This window comes from Saccostrea echinata, unplaced genomic scaffold (genome assembly GCF_033153115.1).
Source record: "Saccostrea echinata isolate AGI-Se365-2 ecotype Australia unplaced genomic scaffold, CSIRO_AGI_Sech_v1 ptg000049l, whole genome shotgun sequence".
Lineage (NCBI taxonomy): Eukaryota > Metazoa > Mollusca > Bivalvia > Ostreida > Ostreidae > Saccostrea > Saccostrea echinata.
The window spans coordinates 1728990-1751671 of record NW_026889798.1 but is presented as its reverse complement, the minus strand read 5'-3'; the positions used below and the strand labels follow the sequence as shown (position 1 = coordinate 1751671).

The following is a 22682-nucleotide window of genomic DNA, read 5'->3' as shown; positions in this document are numbered from 1 at the left end:
CGTCACAAACTACAATGCAGTGCCTTGTGTGTAACCCCCCCCCCCCCCCGGGCCCCCCTTCCCACACATAAACAAAACACACACATTATGAAAGTTGCACACTTTTAAACATGCAATGATGTTGTCCTTTGGCATACATGTACAAACATGTAACATAATATAAGCACAGCACGTCATGATATCAAATAGTATAATTTAGATGCAGTCACACAATGTATTTGTGAAGTCAAACTGCACAGTGTACAATGTATGTGCACTGTACATACAAGAGTATAAGACCCTATAAATTTTAATTTATACCTCTGGCAATCAAAAATATGTGAATTTTTAAAATAAGATTTCAGTTTTTACCAGTGCTTCATATTTTAAATTCATCATAGAACTTTTACTATCTGTATCACTAGGCTGTAAATTTGTGGAATTTCTACATTAATGTAATAAAATGTTTGAATTTTCATTTGTCTGACTACATGTACATTAAGTCAGTCTTATATGTATATACATGTATTTATGTTCTGTTTATATGTATAATTCTTTTGTCATTGTAGCTGTCACAGAACTGGTTAAAACTGGAATTTACATCAGCTAGAACTATCAAAATAGATGCATCAATTTCTCCACCAGGTATGATCACACTAAAGCATTTCACATTAATTTCATGGTATGCCAGTGTTAAATATTTTTTTAATGTTGTATAGGTGAAAGAATTAAATGTTATCTCTATACTATTGATTTTTTTTTTTTACTTAAATTAAGTATAGCTACCAATTCTACTTTTGCAAATGTCGTAGGTTTCAATTTCCCAGAAAAGTTTTGTATCAAAAGTTTGTTTCCATTTATTTTATGAATTTCAGAAAATATAGTATAGCATGGTTTGTTTTGTACAATGCAATGTCATTTCATTCTACAATAGTAATCATTGTGTTTCTCACTCATTACATATATATTGTGTTGTAGCTACTCCCAAACAATTTGAACAATTTATTCAGGCAGCAAGTGTTTCCACCAATAAAATAAAAAGGTATGCTCCATATAAGCTCTAAACCATACATATTCCTAGCAAGATTATTGAAATGTTTTGATAATAAAAACAGTAGAGTCATATATATGCTTTCCATGTTACTCAATGCATTGTTTTGAGTATCACTTTTTTAAAACACCAATGAACTTTCCATAATGGTATTTCATTTTGTTTTCAGAATTGATTTCATCCAGAAGAACTGTTTGAACTGTGGACTGTTTGAAATATTTTGCACCTGCTCAGAAATCCCTTCACAGCCTGCCTTTGAATTTGAAAAGCTGTTTTTAATTAAATAAATTTTCTAGATAAATAATACTTTGAATTTTTAACAGTACAATGGTGTGAAAGTTTGACGGCTGTTAAGATTTGAATATCTTTACTTGAATGTATTCTGACAGGCGCGTAACTGCCTATATGCAAATAAGCATATGTGTACACATAGTTTTTAAATTTAAAAAATGGGATTTGGGGGGGGGGGGGGAGAGATTTGTGAGAAGAGAAAAAATATCAATACCACCCAGCAAATATTTGTGTTTCAAATTATTTTATCTCGTACTGTTTCGATTGAAATTCAAATTTTATATTACCATGTCTTGAAAAATTGAAATGTTTCATTAAATCATTGCCACAACCAAATAAAACATTATGATTTATTAATTTGTAATTCTTCTACAACACACTGATAATTTTTTTTTAAAGATCTTTGAGAAAATATCAACCATTGAATGCTGTGATCCACTAGAATATGATTTGAAATGTAACATTATTTTTGTTAATAATTGAAATTAATTATATTTGTTGCTGAAAGTTAAAGAAGAGTAGATGATACCAATATATCATTTTAAAAAATATTCAGCCTCTACAGGTACAATAAATTATTTAACTTTGTGTTAAAAACAATGTGAAGTACTATGTCTTGTATTTTCTAAAGAAAATTGAAATGGCATGATTTTGAATGAAATATTTGGTAAAACCCATGAGCTTCCAGGTACCTCGCCCCTACATGTAGGTCCTCATCAGGGCTTCGCCCTGGACCAACGGGGGGTCTCAAAGCGGACCTCAGCCGTTCTCTGCGTACATTTCACTTCAAATCTGGCTACGCGCCTGTCTGTGCTTTTGGGTACCAACAAGATCTTAATTTCAGCATGTATATTGTGTTCACCTGTTCTTTAACAGCTATGTTTCTTGATTACAAAGTTTTACTATGATTTTCTTGTTTGTGCATGGATTGATAATAACTCAAAAATATGAGACTAAAGCCCCCCCCCCCCCAAATGTGATTTGTGCTAAATACCCAAAGAAGTAAAACCTGATGTAAACACTGTTAAATAATTTATTTTTTTTATATGCAAGTAAGGTAAATGGTATCAAAGGAGCCAGAGGCAAACTAGTGATGGGGAGGGGGGGGGGTAGATCTGTAGAAAGGAAAACAGGTTATTAAATACAGGAGTAAGCACCCCAATCCCTTCCTCCTGTTCTTAAAACTTTTAACGTAGTCTAGAATCCCTAAACAGTTGAAGGTTTGATAACTAAAATAATCACACATGTATTAAAAAAAAAAAAAAAAAAAAAAAAAAAAACAACTAAGTTCTGTTGGAGATATTATTTCTGTGTGTCTAATGGGGAAGAATAAATATTTTATCATTGATAGCGGCTGTCTATTTTGTATTACAAATTATTGAATCTTTTTATATTTTTAACCATGGGCATTTTCCAATTGATTTACATGATGTTGCGGCAAATTTTAGGCCTATTGTTGACGAACGGAGGAAATGCGGTAGGTGTCAAATACGTCTTGTGTAGCGTATAAAAGAACGAAGATATATAAAACAAAGTAAAGTCAAGGATTTTTTTTATACATACCGATTTGATTTAATGAAATAAAGCCCAACACAGTCCGTATATAGGTATTATTTGTTCAAAATTTGCGAGGTACACAAACTCTATTAAGTACCACAGAGTTATCTCCCATGCTGGGTCAATGATGCGTTTGAAAACTATATTTAGAATGATTGTGTTAAGATTTCAATTTTTAATCAAAAAGTGCAAGGGCAAGGCGACAACCCAAGAGGTAGGTTTTTATTTTAAATTCTTTACTTTATTGTATAGTTTTTAAAAAGTGATGCTCATTTCTTTGTAATTCATTAGGCAATTTAAAATTTCCGATTAAATGATGAAAAATACCCTATTTTTGAATACTGGTGTTTGTTTTCAATGAATAACTTAAATATCTCAGAAATCTGACTGAATGAGCATCAGTTTTTCGATAGAATAGATACTAAGGGACACAATGAAACATTGTTCAGTTCAAATATTGTATGCCTTGCCCTTGCACTTTTTGGTTAAATTTGACATTTCATATTTTGACCTAAAATCGGAGCTCACGTGACTGTAGAGGGTCACATGATGACAAAAAATACCGATGTGAAAAGCGATGGACAAACTCTTCATAAAGCCATTAAGATATTTCAGATAGAGTTTCATACTAAAAAATAAGACGGTTGAACTTTAAGTGTCTCGTTTTTGGTGCCTTTTTATAGAAAATGTTGCCTTAACTGTACTGCGAAGGACTTAAAGGGACGGCCCCTAAATATTTCAAGTCCACATATCTCGAAAACGAAACGAAACTTCTGAATACTTGTTGAACAAAAAGTCTTTAGAATTACAAGACCTTTCATGTGATATCAAGAAAAAGGGGCTGACCCCTCAAATTAGGGGCTCAGGGGGGCCAAAAGTCTTTCATCTATAACTCCTTAACGTTAAATATTTTGATATTAATTATTGAAGCAAAACTTTTCATCTTCACAATCTGCAACTATATATCTTAAAATTTTCTTCAAATATTACGTAATTAGGGGCCATAAGGGGCCAGAATGCTTAATCTTGGACGCTTCATATGTCGAAAAGGGGAAACATTTTGGAAAACAATATTGAACAAAAGTTGCTTAGAATGTTGTTCCCAACAATGTGCAACCTTTTAATTTTTCCTAATAAGCCCCTTTAAGGACTTAAAGGGACGGCCCCTAAATATTTCAAGTCTACATATCGAAACGAAACTTCTGAATACTTGTTGAACAAAAAGTCTTCAGAATTACAAAACCTGTCATGTGATATCAAGAAAAAGGGACTGACTCCTCAAATTAGGGACTCAGTCGGGCCAAAAGTCTTCCACTTGTAACTCTTTAACAAAAATGTTCTTGTTCACGATCTGCAACTATATATATCTTAAATTTTTTTTATCAAATATTACGTTATTGGGGGGCCATAAGAGGGGCCGAAAACCTTTTATTTATAACTTTTTAATGATCAAAATTTTGTGAAACATAGCTGAAGAAATTGTACAAAATTGAATGTTTTGACTATCTATATATTCATGAACGAAAATCTCATTTAAATTCATATCTCATCTAATCAAAAATCGGACGGAAGACCCACTCGTTGCTCGCAACGAGATCGCATCTAGTTATTATTATTCTTTTTTTCTGCACAAATTTTGTGCAGGCGATTTCTCGGAGATGGATCGATGGATTTGCTTCAGATTTTCAGGATTGTTGCTAGGTTATCTGAAGTTAATTCCGGCTAAACAATTTTTAGAAATTCACTTCCGGTCCGGAGTAATCGCCCTTTTATCAAAATTTAGAGGACCTCCTTGTCTGCGATGGAACTCAAAAACGGCTTAAGCTAAAGCGCTGAAATTTTCAGTGATGATAGAGGACATGTTGCCATTTTGCACCTGGGTTTGGATATTTTCCGGAAGTGCCTAGTATGGAAGCTCGGTAGGGGTCGAAATTTAGGACACGAATCATGAGTGAATTTTTGAGACATTTTGTATCATAACTTTTGAAGTATAATTATTTTGTAAAAACATACTGAACAATATTTGTGCAGAATGACAAGATCTTTAATATGATATCAAGAAAAAAGGGCTGACTTGTCATATTAGGGGCCGAGAGGGGCCAAAAGTATTAAATCAATAACTCTTTAACGATCAATATTTTGGTATACATTACTGAAGCAAAAATGTTTATCTTAACAATTTACAACCATATATTATGATATATACATCATATGTTACATAATTAAGGTCCATAAGGGGTCAGAATGCCAAATCTTTGGCACTCTATATCTCGAAAGTGGGAAATATTTTGATGAGCAATATTGAATAAAAGATGTTCAAAATAATGTTCTAAACAATATTTAACCTTTCGATTTTTGCTAAACGTCCCCATTAAGGAGTTGAAGGGCTGGCCCCTAAATATATCTTTTGCATATAGCTCGGAAACGAAAAAGAATTTCTGAATAGTTGTTGAACAAAAAGTGTTCAAAATTATAAGAGCTTTAAAATGGTGTGAAGAAAAAGGGGCTGGCCCCTCAAAATAGGGGCCGAGAGGGGCCGAAAGTCTTTAATCAATCTTTTTAATGATCAATATTTTGCAATTCATTACTGAAGCACAAATGTTTATCTGAACAATTTACAACTATATATTATAAAATTTATGTGATATGTTATATAATAAGGGTCCATAAGGGGCCAGAATGCCAGATCATTGGCACTCTATATCTCGAAAGTGGGAAATATTTTGATAAGCAATATTGAATAAAAGATGTTCAAAATAATGTTCTGAACAATATCTAACCTTTCGATTTTTGCTAAACGTCCCCATTAAGGACTTGAAGGGCTGGCCCCTAAATATATCTTTTGCATATAGCTCGGAAACGAAAAAGAATTTCTGAATAGTTGTTGAACAAAAAGTGTTCAAAATCATAAGAGCTTTAAAATGGTATGAAGAAAAAGGGGCTGGCCCCTCAAAATAGGGGCCGAGAGGGGCCGAAAGTCTTTAATCAATAACTTTTTAACAATCAATATTTTGCAATTCATTACTGAAGCAAAAATGTTTATCTTAACATTTTACAACTATATATTATGATATTCACATCACATGTTACATAATTAGGGGCCCTAAGGGGCCAGAAGTCCAAATCTTTGGCACTTTATATCTCGAAAGTGGGAAATGTTTTGATAAGCAATACTGAATAAATGGTGTTCAAAATAATGTTCTAAACAGTAAGTAACCTTTCGATTTTTGCTAAACGTCCCCATTTAGGAGTTGAAGGGCTGGCCCCTAAATATATCTTTTGCATATATCTCGGAAACGAAAAAGAATTTCTGAATAGTTGTTGAACAAAAAGTGTTCAAAACCATAGGAGCTTTAAAGTGGTATGAAGAAAAAGGGGCTGGCCCCTCAAAATAGGGGCCGAGAGGGGCCGAAAGTCTTAAATCAATAACTATTTAATGATCAATATTTTGTAATATATTACTGAAGCGAAATAGTTCATCTTCACACTCTTTAGCTATATAACATGGTGTTTACGTCATATCTTATGCAGTAAGGGATCATTAGGGGTCAGATTGTATAATCTTTGGCGCAATAAATCTTGAACAGGAAGAATAGTTTGATAACCAATATTTTAACAAAAGACGTTCAAAATAATATTCTTAATAATATGCAATCATTCAATTTTTGCTAGACGTCCCCGTTTAGGATTTAAAGGGCCGGCCCTTAATATTTCTTTTGCATATATCTCGGAAACGAAAAAGAATTTCTGAATAGTTGTTGAACAAAAAGTGTTCAAAATCATGAGAGCTTTAAGATGATATCAAGAAAAAGGGGCTGATCATTCATGTAAGGGGCCAAGACGGGCCGGAAGTGTTTAATCTATAACTTTTTATTGATCAATATTTTGTTACACATTACTGAAGGGAAATTGTTTGTCTTAACAATTTATTTATATAACTATTTTTTAACGAAAATCTCAGTAAAATTCTTATCTCATCTTATCGAAAATTGGACGGAAGACCCACTCGTTGCTCGCAACGAGATCGCATCTAGTTATTATTATTATTCTTTTTTTCATAGTACAGGCGATATCTCAGCTATGCGTAGTTCAATTTAAAAGATTTTTTCAGGGAAGATGCATCATGAATATATCTCCAGGGGTGTCCCTCACATTTTTGAATTTCACTTCCGTTCGCGATTTTTGGGAAAAATTGTTTTTTTTAAATGGAATTTTGTCCGTTAATTTTCTCGAGAACGGCTAAAAATATGAAATTGAAACTCACGGACGTGATAGAACATTAAATGGAGATATGGTGATCGACCTTTATTTTCCGGTCGCGAACGGAAGTGAATTCAAATATGTTAAATTTGCAACTTTTTTGTTTTTCAATATTTTTCTTTGAAATTTACAGGGTTAATAGAGAGTCTTTTAAGAATTCTATGTATGTTTTCATCATTTTGATTGAGGCATTTATTGCAAAGATATGACCGATCCAAACTTTCTCGTATGTTGCGCGTTCGAATCCTGCTTGGGCGGGAGATTGTTTCTCTCTTTTTTCAGTTGAAAGTAATATTTTTCTCCGTGAAGACATGTATGATAGTTTTTGATTATTTTTTAAAGCTTTGTTTACAGAGATTCTACAGAGATCCTTCAATAATTATGATCTATGTTGAAAGACTGTGTTACATAAACGCAAACGAAAAATACCTTCAATAAAGTATTGAATGAAGTGAGATAGCATAGCGTTCTGGAGAAAAGTTCGGTCGGAAGACCACTTGTTGCCCTAGCAACAAGAAACGCATCTAGTTAGGGTCTTCCGTCCTCAGCGGAAGACCCTTCTATTATTCTTCGGTTTCTTTTTTAGGGTCTTCCGTCTTCAGCGGAAGACCCTTCTATTATTCTTAGGTTTCTTTTTTACCTTTATTATTATTATTAGGGTCTTCCGTCTTCAGCGGAAGACCCTTCTATTATTCTTCGGTTTCTTTTTCACTTTTATTATTATTATTATTATTCTTTTTTTTCCTTACCGATTTTGTGCAGAAGATTTCTCGGAGATGGCTCGATCGATTTGCTTCAAATTTTCAGAGTTTATGTGTTACCATCTGAAGTTTGTACCCGCATTTCAATATAGAGAAATTCACTTCCGGTCGGAAGTTATCGCCCTTTTATCGAAATTTAGAGGACTTCCATGTCTGCAATGGAACTCAAAAACGGCTTAAGCTAGAGTGCTGAAATTTTCAGCGATGAAAGAGGACATCTTGCCATTTTGCACCTGGGTTTAAATATTTTCCGGAAGTGCCTAGTATGGAAGCTCGGTAGGGGTCGAAATCTAGGACACGAAACAAGAGTGAATTTTCAAGACATTTTTTATCGTATCTTCAAAGCTATGAATATTTTCTTATAACATATATAACAAAAATTGTGTAGAATCACAAGGTCTCTTATATGATAACAAGAAAAAAGGGCTGTCTTATCACATTAAGGGTCAACAGGGGCCAAAAGTCTTAAATCCTTAACTCTTTAACGATCAATATTTTGTTATACATTACTGAAGCAAAAATGTTTATCTTAACAATCCACAACTATAGATTATGATATTTACGTCATATGTTACATAATTAGGGGCCAAGAGGGGCCAGAATGCTGAATCTTTGACGCTTTATATCTTGAAAATGGGAAATATTTTGATAAGCAATATTGAACAAAAGATGTTCAAAATAATGTTCTGAACAATATGCAGCCTTTCACTTTTTGCTCAACGTTCCCATTAAGGAGTTGAAGGGCCGGCCCCTAAATACTTCTTTTGAAAATATCTCGGAAACGAAAAAGAATTTCTGAATAGTTGTTGAACAAAAAGTGTTCAAAATCATGAGAGCTTTAAAGTAGTATGAAGAAAAAGGGGCTGGCCCCTCAAAATAGGGGCTGAGAGGGGCCGAAACTTTTTATTCAATAACTCTTTAACGATCAATATTTTGTAATGCATTACTGAAGCAAAAATGATTATCTCAACAATTTACAACTATATATTATGATATTCACATCATATGTTACATAATTAGGGGCCATAAGGGGCCAGAATGCTAAATCTTTGACGCTTTATATCTCAAAAATTGGAAATATTTTAATAAGCAATATTGAACAAAAGATGTTCAAAATAATGTTTTAAACAATATGCAGCCTTTCATTTTTTGCTCAACGTCCCCATTAAGGAGTTGAAGGGCCGGCCCCAAAATACTTCCTTTGCAAATATCTCAGAAACGAAAAAGAATTTCTGAGTAGTTGTTGAACAAAAAGTGTTCAAAATCATGAGAGCTTTAAAGTGATATGAAGAAAAAGGGGCTGGTTCCTCAAAATAGGGGCTGAGAGGGGCCGAAAGTCTTTGAACAATAACTCTTTAACAATCAATATTTTGTAATGCATTACTGAAGCAAAAATGTTCATCTCAACAATTTATAACTATATATTATGATATTCACATCATATAATACATAATTAATGGCCATAAGGGGCCAGAATTCTAAATCTTTGACGCTTTATATCTCAAAAGTGGGAAATTTTTTGATAAGCAATATTGACCAAAAGATGTTCAAAATAATGTTCTAAACAATATGCAACCTTTCATATTCTGCTAAACGTCCCCATTAAGGAATTGAAGGGCCGGCCCCTAAATATATCCTTCGGGTATATCTCGGAAACGACAAAGAATTTTTGAATAATTCTTGAACGAAAAGTGTTCAAAATCATGAGAGCTTTAAGGTGATATCAAGGAAAAGGGTCTGACCCATTAAATAAGGGGCTGAGAGGGGCCGAAAGTATACAATCAATAACTCTTTAATGATCAATATTTTGTAATACATTACTGAAGCGAAATAGTACATCTTCACACACTTTATCTAAATAACATGATGTTGAATTCAAATATTACGCAGTAAGGGGTCTTAAGGGGGCCAGATTGCGTAATCTATGGCGCAATATATCTCGAAAAGGAAGAATATTTTGATAAACAGTATTGAACAAAAGACGATCAAAATAATATTCTGAACAATATGCACTCTTTCAATTTTTGCTAGACGTCCCCATTTAGGACTTGAAGGGCCGGCCTTTAATATTTCTTTTGCAATTATCCCGAAAACAAAAAAAGAATTTCTGACTAGTTGTTGAACAAAAAGTGTTCGAAATCATGAGAGCTTTAAAATGATATCAAGAAAAAGGGGCCGACCTCTTAAATTAGGGGCCAAGAAGGGGCGAAAGTCTTCAATCTATATTCCTTTAATGATCAATATTTTGTAAAACATTATTAAATCAAAATTGTTCGTCTTAACAATTTATTTATATCATTATATTTAAACGAAAATCTCAGTCAAATTCTTATCTCATCTTATCAAAAATCGGACGGAAGACCCACTCGTTGCTCGCAACGAGATCTTATCTAGTTATTATTATTATTATTCTTTTTTCTCCTTACAAAATTTGTGCAGAGGATTTCTCGGAGATGGCTCGTTCGATTTCATTCAAATTTTCAAGGTAGATGCGTTGACATCTGAAGTTAATTCCGGCAAGTCCGTTAAGGGATATTTACTTCCGGTCGAGAGTTATCGCCCTTTTATTAAAATTCACAGCACCTCCTTGTCTGCGATGGAACTCAAAAACGGCTTAAGCTAGAGCGCTGAAATTTTCAGTGATGATAGAGGACATGTTGCCATATTGCACCTGGGTTAAGATATTTTCCGGAAGTGCCTAGTATGGAAGCTCGGTAGGGGTCGAAATTTAGGACACGAATCATGAGTGAATTTTTGAGACATTTTGTATCATATCTTTTAAAGTATAATTATTTTGTTAAAACATGTTGAACAATATTTGTGCAGAATAAAAAGATCTGTAACATGATATCAAGAAAAAAGGGCTGACTCATCATATTAGGGGCCAATAGGGGCTGATAGTCTTTAATCGATAACTCTTAAACAAGCAATATTTTTGTATACATTACTGAAGCAAAATTATTTATCTTAACAAACTACAACTATATATTATGATTTTTACGTCATATGTTACATAAATAAGGGCCAGAAGGGGCCAGAATGCTTAATCTTTGAAGCTTTATATCTCGAAAAGGGGAAACATTTTGAAAAGTAATATTGAACAAAAGTTGCTTAGAATGATGATCTGAACAATGTGCATCCTTTGAATTTTTCCTAAACAGCCCCTATAAGGACTTAAAGGGACGGCCCCTAAATATTTCAAGTCTACATATCTCGAAAACGAAACCAAACTTCTGAATAGTTGTTGAACAAAAAGTCTTCAGAATTACAAGACCTTTCAAGTGATATCAAGAAAAAGGGGCTTACCCCTCAAATTAGGGGCTCAGAGGGGCCAAAAGTCTTTCATCTATAACTCCTTAACGTTAAATATTTTGATATTAATTATTGAAGCAAAAATGTTCATCTTCACAATCTGCAACTTTCTATCTTAAAATTTTCTCCAAATATTACGTAATTAGGGGCCATAAGGGGCCAGAATGCTTAATCTTTGACGCTTTATATCTCGAAAGGTGAAACATTTTGAAAAGCAATATTGAACAAAAGTTGTTTAGTATGATGATCTGAACAATGTGCATCCTTTGAATTTTTCCTAATCAGCCCCTATAAGGACTTAAAGGGACGGCCCCTAAATATTTCAAGTCTACATATCTCGAAAACGAAACGAAACTTCTGAATAGTTGTTGAACAAAAAGTCTTCAGAATTACAAGACCTTTCAAGTGATATCAAGAAAAAGGGGCTAACCCCTCAAATTAGGGGCTTAGAGGGGCCAAACGTCTTTCATCTATAACTCCTTAACGTTAAATATTTTGATATTAAATATTGAAGCAAAAATGTTCATCTTCACAATCTGCAACTATATATCTTAAAATTTTCTTCAAATATTACGTAATTAGGGGCCATAAGGGGCCAGAATGCTTAATCTTTGAAGCTTTATATCTCGAAAAGGGGAAACATTTTGAAAAGCAATATTGAAAAAAAGTTGTTTAGAATGATGATCTCAACAATGTGCATCCCTTTAATTTTCCCTAAACAGCCCCTATAAGGACTTAAAGGGATGGCCCCTAAATATTTCAAGTCTGCATATCTCGAAAACTGAATAGTTGTTGAACGAAAATTCTTCAGAATTACAAGACCTTTCATGTGATATCAAGACCCCTCGAATTCGGGGCTCAAAGGGGCTAAACGTCTTTCATCTATAACCCTTTTACAGTAATGTTCATCTTCACGATCTGCTACTATAAATATTTTAAAATCTTCATCAAATATTGCGTTTTCTGGTGCCATAATGATCAAAATTTTGTTAAACATAACTGAAGCAAATTGTACGTTTTCACTATTTATATATTTATGAACGAAAATCTCAGTCAAATTCGTATCTCATCTGATCAAAAATCGGACGGAAGACCCACTCGTTGCTCGCAACGAGATCGCATCTAGTTACCTTTATTATTATTCTTTTTTCTTCTTACAAAATTTGTGCAGACGATTTCTCGGAGATGGCTCGTTCGATTTCATTCAAATTTTCGTGAAAGATGCGTTGACATCTGAAGTTAATTCCGGCAATTTCGTTAAGTGATATTTACTTCCGGTCGGAAGTTATCGCCCTTTTATCAAAATTTAGAGGACCTCCTTGTCTGCGATGGAACTCAAAAACGGCTTAAGCTAGAGCGCTGAAATTTTCAGTGATGATAGAGGACATGTTGCCATTTTGCACCTGGGTTTGGATATTTTCCGGAAGTGCCTAGTATGGAAGCTCGGTAGGGGTCGAAATTTAGGACACGAATTATGAGTGAATTTTTGAGACATTTTATATCATATCTTTTAAAGTATACTTAATTTGTTAAAACATATTGAACAAAATTTGTGCAGAATGACAAGATCTGTAACATGATATCAAGAAAAAAGCGCTGACTCATCACATTAGGGGCCGATAGGGGCCAAAAGTCTGAAATCGATAACTCATAAACAAGCATTATTTTGGTATACATTACTGAAGCAAAAATATTTATCTTAACAATTTACAATTATATATTATGATTTTTACCTCGTATGGCACATAATTAGGGGCCACAAGGGGCTAGAATGGTAAATCTTTGACGCTTTATATCTCGAAAAGGGGAAACATTTTGAAAAGCAATATTGAACAAAAGTTGTTTAGAATGATGGTCTCAACAATGTGCACCCTTTGAATTTTTCCTAAACAGTCCCTATAAGGACTTAAAGGGACGGCCCCTAAATATTTCAAGTCCACATATCTCGAAAACGAAGCGAAACTTCTGAATACTTGTTGAACAAAAAGTCTTCAGAATTACAAGACCTTTCATTGGATATCAAGCAAAAGGGGCTGACCCCTCAAATTAGGGGCTCAGAGGGGCCAAAAGTCTTTCATCTATAACTCCTTAACATTAAATATTTTGATATTAATTATTGAAGCAAAAATGTTCATCTTCACAATCTGCAACTATATATCTTAAAATTTTCATCAAATATTACGTAATTAGAGGCCACAAGGGGCCAGAATGCTTAATCTTTGATGTTTTATATCTCCAAAAGGGGAAACATTTTGAAAAGCAATATTGAGCAAAAGTTGTTTAGAATGATGTTTTCAACAATGTGCATCCTTTGAATTTTTCCTAAACAGCCCCTATAACGACTTAAAGTAACAGCCCCTAAATATTTCAAGTCTACATATCTCGAAAACGAAACGAAACTTCTGAATACTTGTTGAACAAAAAGTCTTCAGAATTACAAGACCTTTCATGTGATATCAAGAAAAAGGGGCTGACCCCTCAAATTAGTGGCTCAGAGGGGCCAAAAGTCTTTCATTTTTAACTCTTTAACGTTAAATATTTTGATATTAATTATTGAAGCAAAAATGTTCATCTTCACAATCTGCAACTATATATCTGAAAGTTTTCTTCAAATATTACGTAATTAGGGACCATAAGGGGCCAGAATGCTTAATCTTTGATGCTTTATATCTCGAAAGAGGGGAATATTTTGAAAAGCAATATTAAACAAAAGTTGTTTAGAATGATGTTCTCAAAAACGTGCATCCTTTGAATTTTTCCTAAACAGCCCCTATGAGGACTTTAAGGGACGGCCCCTAAATATTTCAAGTCCACATATCTCGAAAACGAAACGAAACTTCTGAATAGTTGTTGAACAAAAAGTCTTCAGAATTACTAGACCTTTCATGTAATTTTAAGAGAAAGGAGCTGACCCCTCGAATTAGGGGCTCAGAGGGGCCAAAAGTCTTTTATCTATAACCCTTTTACAGTAATGTTCATCTTCACGATCTGCTAATGTAAATATTTTAAAATCTACATCAAACATTGCGTTTTTAGGTGTCATAATGATCAAACTTTTGTTAAACATAACTGAAGCAAATTGTACGTTTTCACTATTTATATAAATCGAAAATCTCAGTCAAATTCCTATCTCATCTTATCAAAAATCGGACGGAAGACCCACTCGTTGCTCGCAACGAGATCGCATCTAGTTATTATTATTATTCTTTTTTCATAGTACGGGCGATATCTCAGCTGTGAGTGGACGGATTTCAAAGATTTTTTCAGGGAAGATGCATCGTGAGAATATCTCCAGACGTGTTTTTCATTTTTTGAAAAATCACTTCCGTTCGCGATTTTTGGGGAAATTTGTTTTTTTTAAATGTAATTTTGTCCGTTAATTTTCTCGAGAACGGCTAAAGATATGAAATTGAAACTCACTGACGTGATAGACCATCAAATGGAGATATGGTGATCGACCTTTATTTTTCGTCGTTCGTACTTCCGGTCGCGAACGGAAGTGAATTCAAAAATGCTAAATTTGCAACTTTTTTGTTTTTCAATATTTTTCTTTGAAATTTACAGGGTTAATAGAAAGTCTTCCAAGAATTCTATGTATGGTTTCATTATTTTGATTGATGCATTTATTGCAAAGATATGACCGATCCAAACTTTCTCGTATGTTGCGGGTTCGAATCCTGCTGGGGCGGGAGATTGTTTCTCTCTTTTTTCAGTTATAAATAATATTTTTCTCCGTGAAGACATGTATGATAGTTTTTGATTATTTTTTAAAGCTTTGTTAACAGAGATTCTACAGAAATCCTTTAATAATTATGATCTATGTTGAAAGACTGTGTTACATAAACGCAAACGAAAAATACCTTCAATAAAGTATTAGATAAAGTGAGATAGCATAGCGTTCTGGAGAAAAGTTCGGTCGGAAGACCACTTGTTGCCCTAGCAACAAGAAACGCATCTAGTTATTATTATTCTTTTTTTCTACTTTCTTCTCCGGTACTTTTTTGTCCGGGAGTGTTCTCATAGGACCACTCATCCGATTGACATGAAACCTTTTTAGGGTTAATAGGTTGTGTAGGTGTTCGGAACGAAGGTCATTTTGCGCGCACATGCATGCACGTGCGCGCGCGTGCAATGAGTGAAACGACTGATATACTTGATGAAGCCGTGAGTTTTATATTTCTTGATGAATTGTTGTGAAACTCAAAATATAAAGATATATTAGTAGTCTAGACAAGATAACATGGTCAAATTAGCGTGAACTCACGCGCATGCATGTGTGCTCTTCTCTGATTGGCTGATACAAAAATCTCAATAATTTCCTTGTTTTTTGACAAAATACTTTGAAATTTAGAATATAAGTATATATCATAAGGTGCTACAATATGTTATATAGGTAATATCTTGAAAACACGCGCATGCAGTTGTGCTGCAATCTGATTGGTTGAAACTTTAAATGCCTATAACTCCCTTGGTTTTCAACAAAACAGGATGAAATTTACGACATGGATAGGCACATAGAACTCCTACTAACATTATGATACTATCAAAATTGAATGCAAGGCCATGCATGCGCGTATGCTGAATTCTGATTGGCTAATACTTAAAGGGTTACATCTCTCTTATTTTTCAATGAGATTCTTTAATATTTAACACAAATGTATGTATTGGGAGACACTATAAGAAAATTAATGTGAAAAATGTAGAAATCATGTGCAAGCACATGCGCTGAAATTTGATTGGCTAATACCCATATGGCTATATCGGAGTAGTTTTCCAATGAAATACCCTTAAAAATAAAGTGTCCATCTATATTTCAAAACTATTGTCTAATTTATTGAAGCTTGTAGGGAATGGGGCATCATAAGGGATTGGGGAACCGTTTGGGGAACATCTGTAACGGTTCCCGTTACAATTAGCACTAGTTTATTTTTCCCCTAAAGATTTTTAATGCATTGTAATATCGCATGACATCAAGCAAACATAGTAAAATTATTATCATGCATTCCTCCTGTATTACTCAATAATATCTGTCAAATTGCAGAAATAGAAATCACCAAAAACCTGGAATTCAAAATGAACATTTATTCATAGGTCCGTCTGACTTTAATTTGGATGACGATTCCAAAAATTTTTATCAAAACGCTCACTGTTCCCCCAACTTCATAAAAGAGAAATCATATTATGTTTCAATTACTAAAGACAAAAGTACGTATACAATTTACACAGGATTTTATTTTCAGTCAGATTTTTTTCCAAAGTGTTTTAAATACCTATTCTCCTGATGTTTTTAAATGATTAAAAGTTGATACATCAACATTCATAAATTTTAAACAGAATAATTTTATGTTTTTGAGGGTGTCAGTTGCTCTTGGAATTATATCTGTTCGGAAATATTTTATGGTTATGCCATTGATAGTTAAATGCAGTCATTTTTCATAAAATGTTGAAAGTTGATTCACATTGGTAATAAATATAACCGCATGGCAGCCTTGTTCTTGTTTATCAAATGAATAGCTCTGTTTAAATGTCTTATCGCATTATTTCATATCCGAGTAAATAAAAGTAAAGTTTAGACAAGAGGCCCAAGGGCCTTAACGGTCACCTGAGTATAATACAACAATTTAGAAGTTAAATACACTGATAGATGAAGCATTGTTGCCCTAGCCCCCCCCCCCCTCCTCAAGAACCCCAAAAACTGAGGCCATATATTTAAAAATTTTGGAAGAGGCATCCTTGTCTATTATAATCATGCACTTAGTTTGTTTAAATAATCTCCAGTAGCAGAGAAGAAGTTTTTCAAAGAATCAATGCATTTTCACTATATAATCAATAGAGCCCCACCCTAACACCAGAACCCCTGACCCTGGGGCCATGAAATTCACAATTTTTGAAAAGGCATCCTTATGCATCATAACCATGCACTTAGTTTGTTTAAATAATACCCAGGAGCAGAGAAGAAGATTTTCAAAAAAATAAAGCATTTTCACTATATAATCAATAGAGCCCCGCCCTAACACCAGAACCCCTGACCCAGGGGCCATGGCTTTCACAATTCTGGAAGAGGCCCACCTCCTCATCATAACTATGTACTTAGTTACTTTATTTAATACCCAGGAGCAAAGAAGAAGATTTTCAAAGAATTAATGCTTTTTCACTATATAATTTATAGAGCCCCGCCCTAACACCAGAACCCCTGACCCTGGGGCCATGAATTTCACAATTTTGGAAGAGGCACTCTTGCTCATCATAACTATGTACTTAGTTCCTTTATTTAATAACCAGGAGCAGAGAAGAAGATTTTCAAAGAATTAATGCATTTTCACTATATAATCAATACAGCCCCGCCCTAACACCAGAACCCCTGACCCTGGGGCCATGAATTTCACAATTTTGGAAGAGGCACTCTTGCTCATCATAACTATGTACTTAGTTCCTTTATTTAATACCCAGGAGCAGAGAAGAAGATTTTCAAAGAATTAATGCATTTTCACTATATAATCAATACAGCCCCGCCCTAACACCAGAACCCCTGACCCTGGGGCCATGAATTTCACAATTTGAGAAGAAGCACTCTTGCTCATCATAACTATGTAACTTTATTTAATACCCAGGAGCAGAGAAGAAGATTTTCAAAGAATTTATGCACTTTCACTATATGATCTATATAGCCCCACCCTGGGGCCAGAACCCCTGACCCTGGGGCCATGAATTTCACAATTTTGGAAGAGGCACTCTTGCTCATCATAACTATGTACTTAGTTCCTTTATTTAATACCCAGGAGCAGAGAAGAAGATTTTCAAAGAATTAATGCATTTTCACTATATAATCAATACAGCCCCGCCCTAACACCAGAACCCCTGACCCTGGGACCATGAATTTCACAATTTTGGAAGAAGCACTCTTGCTCATCATAACTATGTACTTAGTAACTTTATTTAGTACCCAGGAGCAGAGAAGAAGATTTTCAAAGAATTTATGCACTTTCACTATATGATCTATATAGCCCCACCCTGGGGCCAGAACCTCTGACCCTGGGGCCATGAATTTCACAATTTTGGTAGAGGGCTCAATGCTTATTACAATGATGCCAACAGTTTGACTGCTTCATGTCCGGGAGTAAAGAAGAAGATTTTTAAAGATTGCATTATTTTTGGTGGTTTTAGCCCCAACCCTCAGGCCCCGGGGGGGGCAGGGACCATGAAATTCACAATTTTTGTTCCCCTTCACCCATAGATGCTATATACCAAATTTGGTTGAAATTGGTTGAGCGGTTCTAGAGAAGAAGTTAAAAATGTTCAAAAGTTAACGCACGACGGACGACGCACGACGACGGACAAAAACAGATAGCAATAGGTCACCTGAGTGACTCAGGTGACCTAAAAACGTGTCTCCTTTATAAAGGTTCTTATAGATAATTTAAAAACATATTTTTTTATTTAATATTTTGACACTTGGCCATTATAAGCGAAAAAATAAGAATTTACCTTACCATTTATTATTTAGATACTTAAAATATTTGAAATTCCTATGGTAAATGATTTGAATTCAGAAATACTGATGCACATCTTTTCAAGTACGTTTTACTTGGTGTATAATATTACATTTTACCTGTATGTTCTTGAGCTGATGACCTAAATCATTTCATGACCGAGTTAGCAGTTTTAATACGTGTGCATCTACAAATAAGAAACGTAATATACAAATGTCCTGGGATTTCTCTCGTTTGATGTTGTATGTTTTTTTTTTTTTTTTTTTTTTTTTTTTTTTTTTTTTTTTTTTTTTTTACAGACAATTCATGTTTTTAAAATAAAATTGCAGACAAAAATATCAAGAGATGTAGCTAGCTTTCAAAAAAGCTACTTCAGGACAGAACATTTCAAATATTTAAAGAATAACTTTTCAAGTTCCTTTCAAGAAATCTCAAGGAGATGAAAAGTAAAGTTACTTCCATGGAATGGTGATTCTTAAAACTACCGAATTTCAATCTCGAGCAGATCCTGAAGAAGATTTTTATGAAGTAGTATGTGATGACAGCTCTTTTTCAATGCCGGAATCCTCTTGGTTTATTTACTGATCGTCAAGTAAAATCTCATCGGGATTTTTAATTACTTAAACTAAACATTAGAACTGGCCAGGAAAGATATCCTATTGTTTGTACGTTTTAAAAACCACGGTAAAAAATAAGAAAGGTTGTCCATATTTTGTCACTCTTTACCTTGCAACAAAATGCATTTTTGTTCAGTGTCACGTATTCTTTTCATTATTGTAACTCAAGACATCCCTAATTTTGGACAGGGTAATGGCCTTTCCATCAGCGAGTTTGGTCATAAACAATAAATTATACTCTTCTTTTGACAAAAAGAGTTTTTTTTTTTTTTTTAAAGTGGTGGGGTTAACCCCTACTGGTGTGTTACAATTATGTAAATTCATAACTGATCAGAACACCATTAACATCTGTATTTGTACTCGTATTACTTCCTTTATATGAAGATTTAGAAAAAAGTGTCTTACTAACTTAAGCCTTAACCAAGGTAAATGCATACATAAGAGGAAGACATTTACTTTAGATGAAATTCAACACCAAAATACACGTATAATTTACATATATAAATATTGCACAAAATTGTGCTAAATGCGTGCCGCTCTTAGCAGCATTGCGATTTTAGCGTCATTGTATACCCTGGACTTTAGCTTTTCCAAAAAAGATAAATAATAATAATAATAAATAAAAAAAACATAAAAAGTTTTTAGAGAAGAAGATATTTCGTGACCTTCATCCACTTTAAAATACTCAAGCTACCTGATGGCTTTTGTTTCTATCAATCTTCAATTATGTATATGATGTAGGAAGAAGCAAAGGTCATAAGAATAACTGATTTCAGTGACTGCATAGGAAAATGTAAGATATGATTTAATAATCTTTCAGAATACCAAATCTATTCGAAGACTGAAATTGATTATTACGCACAATGATGACAATAGTTATTTTCGTAATTTTAGTATGAACATGCAAGCTGATATCTTTATTAGGTTCTTTAGGCTCAAATAATTCTTAATTGTAATAATTATTGTACATGTTCAAAACTCATTCAATGTTTATTTTGAAAATCGATTTCCAAAGAACGAGGGCGCTTTTGATTGACATTCGGCAGGAATCGGGGCGCATTTGAAAAGTGAAAACTTTATTGAACTGTAAAATTAAATTGTAACATCTTTTTCTTTTGATGAATCATGTTCCTATGAAATAGGAAAGGAAAACATTTTCCCAATAATGTGTTTTGATTTCCTTAAAAATAACTTGAAACATGGCTAGATACGTCATTTGGTACAAAATATTACATTTTTAAACACGTTTTTCTAAAAAAAAAAATTATCTCTGGGTCATCTCTCCACGATTTTAAAAAGACATTTGTGTGCATTTGTATCCAAAGGAACACACAAACGTGTAAAAGATGGAGAGAAGACCCAGAGACTATAAAAAATGAACTCCCCCCCCCCAAAATACCAAAGTGTAAATGCGTTGCTTCTTTGTCATTTTAAATTCCGGAATGTTAGTGTAGCGATGATAGCTCAGTAGTATGCGTTACCAGTCCAGCGCACTAAGGAGTCGAGAAGCTTCTGGTTCGATCCTCGCATGGAGCAATTTTTTTTCTTTTTTATACAAACAATTTAGTGAATTTTATTTACTGATATATAAGTTTTAAAAGAGATAAAGAATGAATCGTTTAAACGTCCAAATCTGGCCCCCGATAATTTACAAAAAATAAAAATTCAAGATTTTCTACATATTTTTGCCTCAATCTTTCCCTCAAACATTGTAGTTTATTAATTTCAATTTCAATTTTTACTTCCTTGCACTGTAATTAGGTATTTTTCTGATTAATATAGCAGGGGTACGTTGTTTACATCGATTTCTCGTAGACTTTTAGGCCACATCCCCATTTTGCAAGCCCATCTTTTATATGAGCGCATGGATGTTTCAAGTTGTCGTAAATACGGTCATTGTAAAGAGTTATGTATGCCAATTACATTCATGAAAGAAATTGAAACAGTCTTGCGCTCATTTGTTATTTTCCAAAAAAGGTGCAAAATCACGGGTACTTCTCTCTATAGTAAAGGCACCTTGTTTACAAATTTCAACCCGTCTTTCACCTCATGAATAACAAAGCACTGAACACGTAACTCAAATCTATTCACTTTCACGCTTTGAGCACACCTACGCGACACCGTGTCTATTGTCTGCGAGCTATGATGGTCGGCTAATTGTATTCGGCGCGTCGGCGCGCTCGCGCAACAGATTTTGTTTATAAAATAAATTATCGCTTATACAATATTGTTAGCATCGGGCTCGATATCATAAATAATCAAAGTACTTAGAAGTACAGAGAGCCGGGCTCATTTACAGAGAAGTGAACAAGTCCGTTTTACATGAAACATACATTGTAATTACAGATGAATAACAACAAGACACTGGAAGAATATGTAACACAAAAATATATTTATGGCATATAGTATAAATAAAAAATGTTTAAAAAATAAAATAAAATAAAATGCAGTTTGAATTTACATTGATGCAGCAAGGTCAAACGTTTATACACAGGCGGGTCCTCAGCGGGGAGTTTTGCATAAAGGTGTGCATCGGGTCACATGCTCCCCCCATTAGCCTGGTAACACAACCTTTATCTATAGAATGTGAAGCTGGCAGACTTGATGAAATTACCTATCGCATCTTTTAAACAAATAATTTATTGAAGAAAAGGGGAGAAAGTATATTATCATTTTTTTTTTTAGAGAATTTCTTAGTTAAATTAAAGTTGTTTAATTAAGTGTTTGTATTGCTTCAAAGGTGGTTGAGCATACGTACTATATTCTTACTCATATTTAATTTGGCGGTGAGGAAGCAGTATTTCCGGTTGAACACCGTAACATAAACCGGCTATTGCTCTACGAGCAATGCGCTCGGCTAAAAAGAGAAAGTTTTATAGATGGAATTTTGTTTTTGAAGCTTCAACATCACTTGTTTGCACGGGGTCCGTTCGCCTTATTTATATTGCATTAATTGAATAATTAACCAATGGATTTTTTAAATAAATTATATGTACATTGGTACATAAATTGCACACGGGAGACAACAGACGAATGCATGTGGTCACACTATACCGGTAATTTATACCTGTACTAATCAAAGACCCAGCAGACCAACAGAAATTAACATCTCAGTCCTTTAATTGAACATAACGCAGATTGTATGATCCCCTAAATTTCAGTGACATTATTAAGTATAATTAAATCAATTAAGCATGTAAAGAGCATAAATATCAAATTTGAATTACTTCATTAAGATTACGGTTAATAAAAAAAATACTGTAGCAACATTTGAAAAAAACACCAAGTAAAATATTTAATAAAATTAATAATAAATGTTGATATTTACTTTATACTGTATATATGATAGGGCGAACGAGATATA

At 33.8% G+C, this 22682-nt stretch overlaps 1 long non-coding RNA gene across 1 annotated transcript; it reads left to right on the top strand.

Annotated features, from left to right (window-relative positions):
* The first annotated feature begins 989 nt into the window (after positions 1–989).
* On the top strand, positions 990–1334 carry LOC133203222 (uncharacterized). Its single transcript, XR_009723359.1, has 2 exons — positions 990–1021; positions 1200–1334. It is a non-coding gene; the product is annotated as an uncharacterized LOC133203222 (long non-coding RNA).
* Positions 1335–22682: the final 21348 nt, after the last annotated feature.